We start from the raw sequence: 13,225 nt of genomic DNA, 5'->3' as shown, positions 1-13,225 counted from the left end.
TCTGCCCTGTTCCTCGGTGCTCTTCCGGCCTCTTTTCCTCTGTCCCCCCCGCTGCTCTGTTCTCTGCCTTGTTTTTTCAGATGCCTGTCCCTGCTTTCTCTTCTTGCCTTTGCGGAGAAGCTGCCGGGGGGCAGAGATGCTGTTTGACCCGCGGGGTTCGCAGTCAGGTCTCTGCGTGTCAGTGTCCGTCCCCCCAACGGGGGTCAGGTCCCCGTTTGTGTGCAAACAACATCCCTCCCTCGGTGCCTCCTTAGAACGTTCAATGGTGTAAATATTGCTACTGCTAACGTTGTCGGTGCAGCTTCTTTCCTCAGTGGATCCGTCTTGCAGTCAGTGGCCCACGAGTGCTTGGCAACAGCAGAAGCGGCTTGAAGGGACTGGCCGCTGGAGGATGCCGAAGGCTCCTGGGTCGCTGATGGAAGCGGCTTTGTGTAAAGCCAGGGGTACGCGAAGCCGGGCATGCGGTGACGGCTGCCCAGCGGGTAATGGGAGCGAAACCTTTACCTGCAGGGACTTCTGCCCAGAAAGCTGAAGAAATTGCTCTCACGTGAGCTTTAGAATTATGCAAAGAGAAGAAGATTAATATTTGCACTGATCCTAAGCAGGTTTTTCGAATGGTGCATGCCCTTGAAGCCATTTGAAAAGAATAAAGTTTATTCACAGCACAAGGAAGGCAGATTGAACATGATGCTCCAGTTGCTGGAAGCTGTGCTGTTGCTAGAAAAGTCGCCGCCATGCGTTGCAAAGGGCCTCGGAAGGGAAACACTGATCAGGAAACTGGAAAGAAATTGGCAGGCGCCGCTGTAAAACCAGCCACCGAAAGGACAGAGACCGATACAGGAGCCACGTCCCTGATCCCAGGTGGCTGTCTCCTCCAACCACCATCAGGAAACTGTAACAAAGAGACTAAGAAATGAATAGGAGATTTATAGCCAAATTAGAATTAGGGTCCAAAGAAGCTGTCACCGGCGACGGGAGGGCAGCGGTGCCTGGCGGCTTGAGGAGCTGATGTGCTCTATCAAGATTAGACGAAAAGGTAAGAGCGAATTTATAAACTCTTTGCGAACGAGTGACCCGGCAATGTGAAACGTGTCTAGAAAACCACCTTAGTACTGTATACAGGGTACAGACAAGAGCAACTGGACGAGGGAAATGTAGCAGGGCAACACTGGCCAATAGAGTTCTCCAAAGTGCCTGGAAAAGGGGGTTATCGATGTTGGCCGGCACGAACAGCTCCCTTCTCAGGCTGGCCAGCAGCATTGCCGTGCCGGGGGGCAGCTGCCGGGCTGTGGGCCGGGGGCTGCAGCTGTTTGGGGCGCTGCCCCCGCTTTGTTTTCCTAGGGGAGCCCCCCCACTTTTGGGGGGTGGTGGTACGTGCACGTGTAAGTGACACGATGGTCCCAGCTGCTTTGTTCTCTGCCTTGTTTTTTCAGATGCCTGTCCCTGTTTTCTCTTCTCGCTTTTGAAGAGAAGCTGCCAAGTTAACGTATGCTGCGCTGAAGTTATAGAAGAGGTAGCCCTCCTTAAGCGGTTGACGTGCGGGAAAGGCTTTCTGACCGCCTGCACGGTGAGGGGACGTTTTTCGCCTTTCAGATCCTTCTGCACGACAAGAGGGAGACGGAAGGTTAAGTAACACGTTGTTTAGAAGCTGAGAGCTTAGCTTGTATTTAACTAAGAATTCACAGATGTGTGGTCAGCAAGAAACTAAACAGTTACAAGTAACCTCATGAAATGAAGTAAAGAACGCGGCTTAGCCTTGGTTTTTGACTATGCACTGGAACGGCAATAACTACAGCAGAAGCTGCCGTGGCTTTAATGCACAAGGGGCGTGAGCGTTGTGAAGCCACCTGTGTTGCAGAGTGTCCTGATTGCGGTGCTGAGTGTTGGATAGATTGGAGCTGCGTAGCGGAATTGTTTTGTTTTGGAGAGGGTGGGATAAAGTTGGAGCACAACTTGTGAGGGCGGTATGTCGTGGGTAGGCTTTAGTATTATCCGTGGAGTGCTGCTGTAAGCGTTGATAGTTATTGCCTGTCTTTGTTCCAAGATGAGCCGCGTCGTTCTGCGTGACGCGTAACGGGAGGACGGCGTAGTAGCATCATTCTGAAAAAGAGCCCGTTGCGGGGTATTTTAGCTGGCAGGAAAGAGACTGGGGAACCGCCTGCTGATAATGCAAGTAGAGCAGCCTTGATGAGATGTGATAAGCTGGCCTGCTCTTTGCCCTCCTTTTTTTGTGGAATCACAGGCTCATTCTGCTTGGAGAAGACACGTGCAGTTTTAAATTTGGGTTTGACCTCTAGGTTTTTTTTCCCCATTAGTGTAAATCGATGGCACGTTGTCCTGTGGCTCAACCCCCGTTCTGTTCCGTGGAGTCTTCAATTTAGGATGTTCAGGTAAGAAAGGTTGTCCTTCCAGAAAAGGAGCCGTCATTGGTAGGACTGGGAGAGGCTTTTAAGTGCGTGATCAGAATTGAAGCCAGACTGCACTCGACGTTGCTGCTGTCGGTCTTGGCTTTCACTGGTTTCCCCGCGGCTGCCTAGTGTTTGGGAGCGCGGAGTGGGTGTTTTTTCTTCCCCAAGGAGAGGCTGTGCTTAAAAAATAATTTGTGCGAGTGGCGGAGGAACAAGCTAGACCAACTCAATGTGAGTGATAACGCATTGTTCAACTTTATTGCCGTTAACGACACATACTTATAGAGGTTACAGTAATTATGCATACTTGTCACCTGCTGATTGGCTTAAGTCCAAAGGATACATTTGCCTTGACCCTCCTACCTGCGGCGAGCTGGCCACCTGAGTTTCGCGCCTTTTCGACTCCCCCCTCCCTGGAGTTGTTTACGAGACTCGCCAAGGTCACAGTGTCCTTGCTGTTCCCTCATGATCAGCAGTCTCTGCTGAGGCCTATTGAGGCACTGAGGCCTGGTTATGCTGAGCTCCTAAAACATGTCAAACCATTAACTTATCAGAACACAACTCTTATTAGAACAAACTCTGATTGTGGAACTGCTCCATGGATTCATGTCCTTTATCTTTAAGCCACTCCCTAACAGAGAAGGAGCTACTTGAGTAGCAGCACAAAATGACAGTGAACGTGCTCAAGAAATGAGGTCGAGAAGCCGACACCGGGGCGGGGGGGCACCGGGGACCACTGGAGACCCTTGATGGACACTCGGGCATACCAACGATGGACTGCCAGCGAATTAAAGAAAAGAAAAGAGAAGAAAAAAAGCGAATTAGAATCGTTTGCTCATGGTGGTTCCTGCGCAGCACCCGGCCGGGCAGGTTCCTGCAGCCACGTGGGACATGCCAGGGAAGCTGAGTCGGAACAAGGGGTAGGAGCCAGCAGGAAAGCTTTGGGCGCCTGATCAGGAGACCCCACCTACCTCCCTTTGAAAACTGCCAGAAGGAACTTTCCTCCAAAGAGAAAAGGGATATTGAACATATCCTTGGGATTTTTTTGGTACATATTTTGGCCGTTTTTTGTTTCAGGTGTACCACCAATATGCACAACCAGCAAGAAAGCACATGTAAAGAACAAATGCTGAGTTCTCCTTCCAGTTAAATTCTGTTAATAAATATAGTTACACACAACATAATAGCCCCTGAAAATGCCAGGACTTAAGCACTTTAAAAATTACATGTACTTCAAAATCAGATTTCCTTTTTTTTTTATTTGTCTTGTTTTATAGGAAATGTGTGAGGGAAAGGTAAAGAACTGTTGATAAATGCACACTTTAATTTTCATGATTACCAAGAGATGTCTAGGTGCTGACCAAATATTTTGAAAGCCACCAGGATAAGTGAGGGCGCAGCAGGAATGTCATTCAGTTGGTCTCTTTTAAGAATCCTGAGAATCCAAACATAAAAACTTTTGGCATATGATTTAGTGGCCTGTCCTCTTCCTAGATATCTTAAAATTATATATATGTAAAATATTTTTGAATTGTTAATACACTGCCTAGCCCCAAATTAACACTTGATTCTGAGAAGTAGTTTGTAACATTCCTCTTTTCAGGCTTATACCTTGCTCCTCATCTGCAGAGAAGCTACTGCCCAAGAATCATCTCTGCAAACACTCTAAAGGCACCTTTTTACACAGGTAAACTGTGTCCTGCTGTTCTGCTGGTTATAGCTGATATTACTTCTAGGTGTTACCTGAGTTTAAGGACTTTGAATCACCTCTCTCCCTCTGCAGTGCTGCTATCATTACCAGAAAAAGAAGCACCGGGCAGGTTGCTGTGTGCACCAGCTCCAGTCTCCTGGCCATTGTCCTCTGCTGGTATCTCCCTTAGGTGCTGCTCAGAACTGCTTACTATGAGGACAGGTTAATTGATCTCTTGCTGAAAAATCACGTTGCTGAACTTGAACTTTAGGGATAATTATAATTATAAAAATAATTATATTATTTTCTGGAGTGTGTTTGAAGGTATTAATGAATAAACGATCAAAGTTAAGAGTGCATAACCGACTGTTCAGGGCAAATGAAGCTGACTTAAACGTTTCAAAAGTGGTTTTGTTCTGGTGTTTTCATGCATTTCATGAGGGTTGATTTTCAAAATGCTTAGGCCTCATGGCTCCACCTAAAATAATTGGGAAGTGGTGGATTGGAGGCTTCTTTTTACCAAAACAGACACTCCAAATCCACTTTAAAATATACAGATATTTTTTGTTTTCTCTTTTTTTTTTTTTTTCCTTTTTCTCTTATAGTGTTCCATCTCAATTGGAGGTCATAATTTGAAGGAGAAAAGTGGGAAAATGGATCAGAACATTTCTCATTGTTTATCATGCAAGCCTCAACTTTAAAACTTTTAAATTCCATACAGTATAATCTCCTTGCCACAGAATGATTCCCTCTGGAATTAGTATGATAAGAATTATTTACCAGTAGAGCTGTGCAAATAATCGATTTTTCAGTTCACTGACTAAACTGAAAAAAAAAAAAAACGGGAGAGAAAATTATTTGTGTCAAATGAAATGTGTAGTTTTATTTTCAGGTTTTTACTCAATTTTTAGAAATTATTTTTGACAATTTGTCAAACAAAAATATTTCCAAAAGAAAAATCATGCCTTTTTGAGCTTTCACAAAAAAGTTAGTCAAAATTGTTTATTAATGTGGCTTGAATTCTGAAGATACTTTTAGTCGTCCCTGACAGAATTTTCTTCTGTGAATAATTTATACTTAAAAAATACTAATCCTTTCTCCTGATGAAGAAAAATAGATGAAAAGTGAGCAGGTTCTGTCTGTGTGTCATGTTTGAAGTATGCCAAAAGCAACTTAGCATCCAATAGCTAACTTAGATACTGAAAAAGAGCTATTGGGTCACCTTATCTCTAACCCTGTTGGTATCAAGATAACAACACAGCAGAATGAAATTATTTTCTGGGATTAATTTTAAATTCTTCAGGAAAAAAAAGTTCTAACTGTATCTTTTCTTTTTAATTTGGGAATATAGTTCTTCTTTCACCTACTGTATTTCAGTTCCTGGATTTATGTAGAGAAAGCTTTCTTTTTCAAAAATACCATATGATTACTGTTTAATTATAGACACTACTTATTGTTATCTTGAAGCCATTAAATTGATTAGTTTCTGCAAACATTTTATTATGTTTTATTAAAGTCAGTGGAATTATACAAAGGTGGGAAAATTACAAATGCTGTTTAGTATTAGAAAGCTTGAGATAGATGATGTCATGGGTCAAATTTACTGGCTTTTTACAAAACAAACAAACAAAAAAACCCACAAAAAAAACAACAACAACAACAACTGAATTTAGCAAATTAATAGAGAGTGTGGGTATGACTCCTAATGGACGATCTGGCCTTCTCAGAGGTGGATGGCCAGAGCTTGGCAGTCCTCAGCACTTCTCAGATGCAGCTGGAAAGGACCTCTTAGACTCAAGATGGGTAGGGAGAGAGGAGACCTGGCCCCTGGCATTGGCCTTGGAGCAGCGAGCAGGAGACACGTATGGACAAGCACGTACGCTGGCCCATCAGAGCACCAGTAGTGCTGACTGGTTTTCCTCCAGTGCCAAACCAGGTCTGCCCCTGGCTTTAATACTTGCCCTAGCCTCAAACTCCTGTGACATGGGACAAGAGACTGTGAACATCTATCGTTGTGAAATGGGCTTGATGATACTGCTTTGATATTATTCCGTAAGTTTAAGTGACAAAGGACTGGTAGTTTCAAAGCAAAGTCTTAAGATTCTGACCTAATGCCAGACTAGAATAAAATAGCAATTGCTTTTGGCCTTCAAGTGCACTGAAGCATTTATTATTCATGTTTGTTTTTAACAAATACTGGGCAAATCAAAGAATGTTCAGACAGAGGCTAGAGCTGAGCTGCACTGTCCGCTGAGGGGTCGGGAACACGTTTTTGTTGTCTATGAAAACAGGCATGCCGGGAGGTTGAATTTGATCCAGTGACTATAAAATTCCATGTCCCACAAGAACTAAACAACTTCATTTATATTTCAAATGTTTCAGATCAATACTTCCCTTCATATTCTGTGACCTCCACCAGGAAACTCTTATAACTGTAAATATAAGGAGCAGATTGCAAGTTATGAATAATGTAAGGTTTTCATGGGGGAAAGCAAAATGTGAAATACTGCTGACAAAAACAATCAGTATATGTTTATACTGAAGAACAAACCGTTGCAATTCTATTTTGTATAACATAGCTTTTAAAATTTTATGCAAACTTTTCAGTTTCCCCTGAAATGTCAAGCAGCCTTCCTCAGCCTCAAACTCCCATGGAAAATGTACAGGCTGTTTCTGTTCTCAAAGTATGTTTGAACTAATCTGGAAGTAAAAGGTATGCAAATATATAAAAACCAAATATAATACAATACTAGAGAACTGATAGATGCAGGTAAAGAACCTAGATTTTAAGGAAAAAAAGTCACTAATACAGGGATGTCTAACAGCATCTGTTTCTTGACCAGCAGCTTATTGCAAGGAAAAGATCTAGCAAGGCTGGAAAGGATCCTGTGTGAGACATGGACAGTCAGATGGTGAACAATAGCTTCCTTGCATTATAGCATTCTTCAGGGCATGGACTTATGGACACTGCTGTTCAAAATGAACTGTTTTTTGTTTGCACACTGATAGAGAGTTGCCATCCACAAAAGAAGAGGAGGGATTTGTTCTGAAGACCTGATGAGCAAGAAAGAGGCGAGGTGCCTGGAGAGGAATCTAACAAGAACTCCTGCATGACACAGAGCTTTATCCTTAATGAACTTGAGCATAATTATCAGAAACCTCCTGAATTATGCCAATAAAATCCCAGAAGGAAAGAATAATGGACACTTTATTAGGAAATATTTTTGTAAACAGTACTTCTGGGGATGAAGGAGTTTGTTTCTGATGTTTTAATACTGTGTTCTTTCTCAGACACCAACAGAGTTACAGAGAAGGAAGGATACAGGTCCCCTGGTATTTAGGATGGTGCCCACAGATGTCATGACTTTCTGTCCCAACCCTTACAGCTCATCATCTTTCCTCATCTATTTTCATGCCTGCTCAGCATCTCCTCCTGTTGGCCTACACAAGCCAGGAGGGGAGCGTTGCACAGGACTCCGAAGTGACTCCAGATCTTGTTTAAGCTGTTCTCTGCTTTCATACTGGGCAGAAAAGCTCAGGAGATGAAAAGGGCAGAACTTTGTGGATTTTCTGCTGTATACAGATTTATCGTGATATACAGCAAATTGACTGAACCAAATGACTTAGTGGCCTTTGTTGTAGGAAAATAGGAAATTTGGATTTTAGGCCTGTATCAGTGTTATAAGCTGTGCTGCTAAAGCTGCAAGCCTCAGCTTGTCCCCTGTATAGCCCTTGCCCAGAACCACAAGCGTGGTTACCTTATGCTTGCTTTGTACCCTTAGACATTGATAAATGCTATTCTTAGGTTTGCTGATTTCTGTACTAGACTGATGAACTATGGATAACAAATGAGACAAGTAGAACTTCAAAGCTAGCCATGCAAACGAAGGACTTTTCGTTCGGTACTTGCCAAGTGGAACATGAAGAAAGAAGTGAAACCTGCAGACCACTGGGACGGAAGGAACCTGAAGACATTGACAGTGATAGACAGTGATAAATTTTGCTTAGTTGCATAATACCTGTTAGAACCCTATATAATGACTAGCTGTATGGCTGTATGATTGTCACTCTCTGAGGAGGTGATCCAACCTTGCTGTTCCTGCGAATCTTCTACAATAAATACTGCTCAGAGTAACCCATGAGAGTTCGAGTCTCTCTCCAGCGCCTTCCTAATAACCTTTTTCAGTTGGCGACCCAGATGGGACTCTGCAGCACAAACTGAAACAACGGGACCTGGCCAGGGACAGGTGAGTTCGAGTCTCCCCTGTTCTCCCGATTTGTTTCTTTTCTTTATATTTTAGAGTTCAAGTCTCTTAAATATTTTAGAGTTCAAGTTTCTAAATATATTTACAAGGATGGGGGCTGGACCCTCAGTTCCTAAAAATACGCCTTTGTCTGAAATTATTTCAAATTGGGGAAGATTGTCAGGAACCGCAGGGTTGCACATAAAAAGATTAATCGCCCTCTGCCAAGATGATTGGCCTTTTATAAGCAGAGTGGCTGGGGCTTTCCCTGATGATCGGTGGCCGATTTATGGCTCCTTTGAAGAAACTAAATTGCAGTCTCTCCGTAAAATCCTGGAGGACTGCCAGCCCCAACAAATGGACTATTTGTATTTGTGGTTTGACTATGCTGATATAAGAAAACAAAAGCAACTCCAAAAGAGCATGAATAAACACCAATTACTTGCTTATCTGGATGATGAAATAAGTGACAATTCTAAGTCCAAAACTGATTCACCTGCAGGTATTTTCCCTATGACTTTATCCTATGTTGCAAATCCCAGAGCTGGTCGTAGTAATGCTGGCAACCAGCCTCCGCTTCTCGGAGTAACTACACATTACCCCTGGAAGCCAGGTGATCTTTTACTCTGGCATGATAAAATGCCGCGACTCCGCGATGACGTGGAGTGGTGCTCAAAAATAATTCGAACTATTGCCCGAGATTACTCTCCCAGCTGGAATGATATGCAAACACTTTTGTCAGAATTATTTACACATGAGGAAAAACAAAAGATCCTGGCTAAAGATAAAGAATTGGCTGAACAGACACAGGGACGTACTCCCTGGCCAGAACAAGATCCAAATTGGAACTTACATGAGGAGGACCAAAAAGCTACCTATTTAGTTGCAATTGATAATCTGATTGAAGCAATTCGAAAGTGTGATGAAAAAGTGACTAATTGGTCAAAAGTTACAGAGTGCAAACAGGCTCCTGATGAACACCCAGGAGACTTTTGGCACCGCTTAAGAAAAGCTTTAATACAATATGGGGGCATGACAGAGGATAATTTCCAGGAACCATTGGCTATTAGCATTTTTGTCAATCAGTCAGCCCCTGACATTCGAAAGCATTTTCAAAAACATATGCCTGGCTGGCAAGCAGAGAATTTGCAGAATGTCCTCTCTGTTGCTAATTTTGTGTATAACGGCCGTACAGAAGAGCAACAACGTAAGCTACAATTAGAAAGGGAGGCTGAGCGCCTTCGGCAAGAGAAAGAACGTGAGGTCGAACGCCGCCGGTATCGGAGAGAAAGACAGGAAGATATGAACTTACTAGCTGTAGCCATAGCTCAAGGAGTTTCTGCAAACCGAGGGCGTGGGTATCCCCGAGGGGTCCGTGGGGCATTCCAAGCTCGTTTTCCTCGTGGTCGGGGACTTCTTGGCAGGGGAATTAGGGCGGGAAGTTCCTTTCCACTCATGGGGGGTTCTTTCCCAGTTACAAACCCTGCTGTTACCAGCCCTACGAATGACGCAACGCAATTAACCTGTTTTTGGTGTGGTAATTTAGGACATATGCAACGTGAATGCCCATTGCGACCCCAGTATCAACCGGGAGCTACTCCACCTGCACCTGCTGCTGCTGGTAATCCATTTGGAGCTCCTTCTGCTCCACCCCCGTATCGTCGTAGCTACTCTCAGTAAGCATTGTATAATCATATAATGGTTTTAGAAATTTCATCTACAGGCCATGTCTCAGCTGATGTTAATGGAAGATCTGTTTCTTTCTTAGTAGATACTGGAGGTACTCTCTCTTTGCTTAATTTTGATGTGCCACAAAAATCGCAGGAAATGATTGCTATCAAGGGTGTTACAGGCTCTGTGCTTAACCATGCTCTCTCTAAACCGCTCCCTGTTACTTTAGGCGATAAAGTTACATGGGCTCACTTTATTGTTGCTCCGGGGGCACCGACTTCTTTGCTGGGACGAGATCTTTTACAAGAATTTGGCACTCAATTAACCTATGGTAAAGATAAAGCTAAATTAATTTTTGTTGGCAGTGTTTTTACTTTAGATCATACTCCGAAGAAAGAAGTGGCCATTCCGTGGGAATTGCGGAATGTCCCTTCTGGACTTTGGAGCCGTACAACTAAATATATTGGTCTTTTAAAATCTGCACTACCTGTTGTTATTAAAACTAAAGGAGGCCCCCCTCCTGCTATTAAGCAGTATCCAATACCAGCTGTTGCACTACCGAGTTTGCGAAAACAAATTCAAACCTTTCTCGATGAAGGGATTCTAAAACCTGTTATGAGTCCTTTTAACACCCCAATTCTTCCAGTTAGTAAAAATCGACTGGATGAGGATGGAGATCCCGAGTACCGATTTGTACAAGATTTACAGGCTATCAACGATTATGTTGAAGCCCCACACCCAGTTGTACCAGATCCAAGTTTAATTTTAACCGAGATTCCATCCTGGGCACACTGGTACACTGTTTTAGATCTGACAGGAGCTTTCTTTCGCATACCTGTAGCAGAAGAAAGCCAACCTTTGTTTGCCTTCACCTGGGAAGGTCGCCAATTGACTTGGACTCAGCTCCCTCAAGGCTTCACTGCTTCTCCTACCTTGTTTTCGCAAATTCTCAAATATGATCTCCAAGATATTGAGTTGCCAAACAAGTCTGCACTTATTCAATATGTTGATGATTTACTTGTTGCTAGCCGAACTCGAGAGGCCTGTGCAATTGACACAGAGCACCTTTGCATTCGACTGTATCATAAGGGTCATCGTGCCTCATTAGCCAAACTACAATTCTGTGAACCAGAGGTAAAATACTTGGGCTTTGTTTTAGCAGGAGGAGTTTGAAAGATTGATCCCGACAGAATCAATACTAATCTTCAAATTACACCACCTGTTACTAAGAAACAGATGAGAGCTTTCCTTGGCCAAGCTGGGTTCTGTCGACCATGGATTTTAGGGTTTAGCGAACTAGCTAGACCACTTATTGAAACTACAAAGGACAAAGCTCCAGAGCCAACTGTCTGGATGCCAGAACTAACCCATGCTTTTGCATCTTTAAAACAAGCCTTAGTCACAGCCCCAGCTTTGGGCCTGCAAAATTACTCTAAACCTTTCACTTTGTATGCTACCGAGAAGGGTGGTATTGCAAAGGGGTTCCTAGTACAACCTCATGGACCCTATGAAAGACCTGTGGGTTATTACTCAGTCGCTCTTGACCCAGTTATCAAAGGCTCACCACATTGCCTTAGAGCAGTAGCAGCAGCTGTGGAGTTAGTGGAAAAAGTTCGCCCACTTGTTCTGGGTCACAAATTGATTGTTGCCGTGCCTCATGAAGTTGAACTTTTACTAACCTGATATGCTACCAAGTCTCTCTCACCGCAGCGCACACATCGATACGAAGCCATCCTGTTACTGACTGATAATATTTCTCTAAAACAGTCAAAATCCTTAAATCCATCTACCCTTCTACCTGAGGTGCATCTTTCCAACGACCCACATGACTGTGTACAATTTGTCACCACTTACTCTAAAACCAGAGAAGATTTGCAAGATGTACCCCTCGCCCACCCTGACCTTAACATGTTTACAGATGGATCAAGTTATTATCTACATGGTAAGCGTTTTACTGGTTTTGCTGTTGCCACTGAAAATCGCGTACTTCTTGCTGAACCTCTCTCTCCAGCGCTTGGAGCACAAGCCGCAGAACTAATTGCCTTGACTCGTGCTGCGACCTTTGCTAAGGGTCTCCGAGTTAACATCTATACAGACTCTAAGTACGCTTTTGGCATTTGTCATTCTGTTGGCGCACTTTGGAAAGAACGCAGTTTTTTAACCTCCGCCGGCCGTACTATAGCTCATGGACAATTAATTCATGATTTGCTGCTTGCTATCCAGGAACCACGAGAAATTGCTGTTATTTACATTCCTGCTCATACTAAACGCCTCGATTCTTTTGCTCATGGCAACGCCTTGGCCGACTCCGCGGCGAGAGCAGCGGCAGTCCACGATGTCTCTCCTGCTACGACTGTGGTTGCTACTCTCCTTCCTTTTCCCATTGGTCCTGCCCTTTATGATGGACTGGATGAAGAAGAGCTCAACAAATGGAAACGCTGGGAAGCAACGCAACAGGACGGCATTTGGAAACTAGGTGATAAACCCTTATTGCCTATGAGGTACGTGCTTCCTCTAACTCGCTGGATTCACGATCGTACTCATGGGGGCCCTGAAGCTGTAGCCTCTAAAATCAAACAGTTGTGGGCAGCGCCTGGAGTTTACAGTGCTGCAAAACGCCTGACTGACTCTTGTACTCTTTGCAAGAAATATGGGGTCACAAAGGTCACAACAGTTCCTGGCAAGCGGCCGCCTGCCTACTTTCCTTTCCAAAAATTGCAAATTGATTTCGCAGAACTCCCCCCTTCTATGGGATATAAGTACATTCTTGTTATTGTTGATCAACTTTTGCACTGGGTGGAAGCCTTTCCGACTCGCAAGAACGATTCGAAAATTGTGGTTAAGACCCTGCTTCGCGATATCATTCCGAGGTATGGCATCCCTGAAATTATTGATTCTGATAGGGGACCGCACTTTACTGCTGCTGTTCTAATGCAAGTTTATGTTGCTCCTGATATACAGGCTGCTTTTCATACGCCCTACCATCCACATTGTCATTGTAATTGTCATTGTGATCATTTTTGTCTTGATTCAATGTATGTCAATGTTCTGTAATTGTTGCTGTAATCTCTTGAATCAACAGAAGCTTTATTATTGTTATCAGTAAATTGGGAAATTTTAAAGAGAAAATGGGGGACTGTTGTAGGAAAATAGGAAATTTGGATTTTAGGCCTGTATCAGTGTTATAAGCTGTGCTGCTAAAGCTGCAAGCC

The sequence above is a fragment of the Nesoenas mayeri genome (assembly GCF_963082525.1).
Source record: "Nesoenas mayeri genome assembly, chromosome: 12".
Taxonomy (NCBI): Eukaryota; Metazoa; Chordata; class Aves; order Columbiformes; family Columbidae; genus Nesoenas; species Nesoenas mayeri.
Note: the sequence above shows the minus strand (reverse complement) of the source record.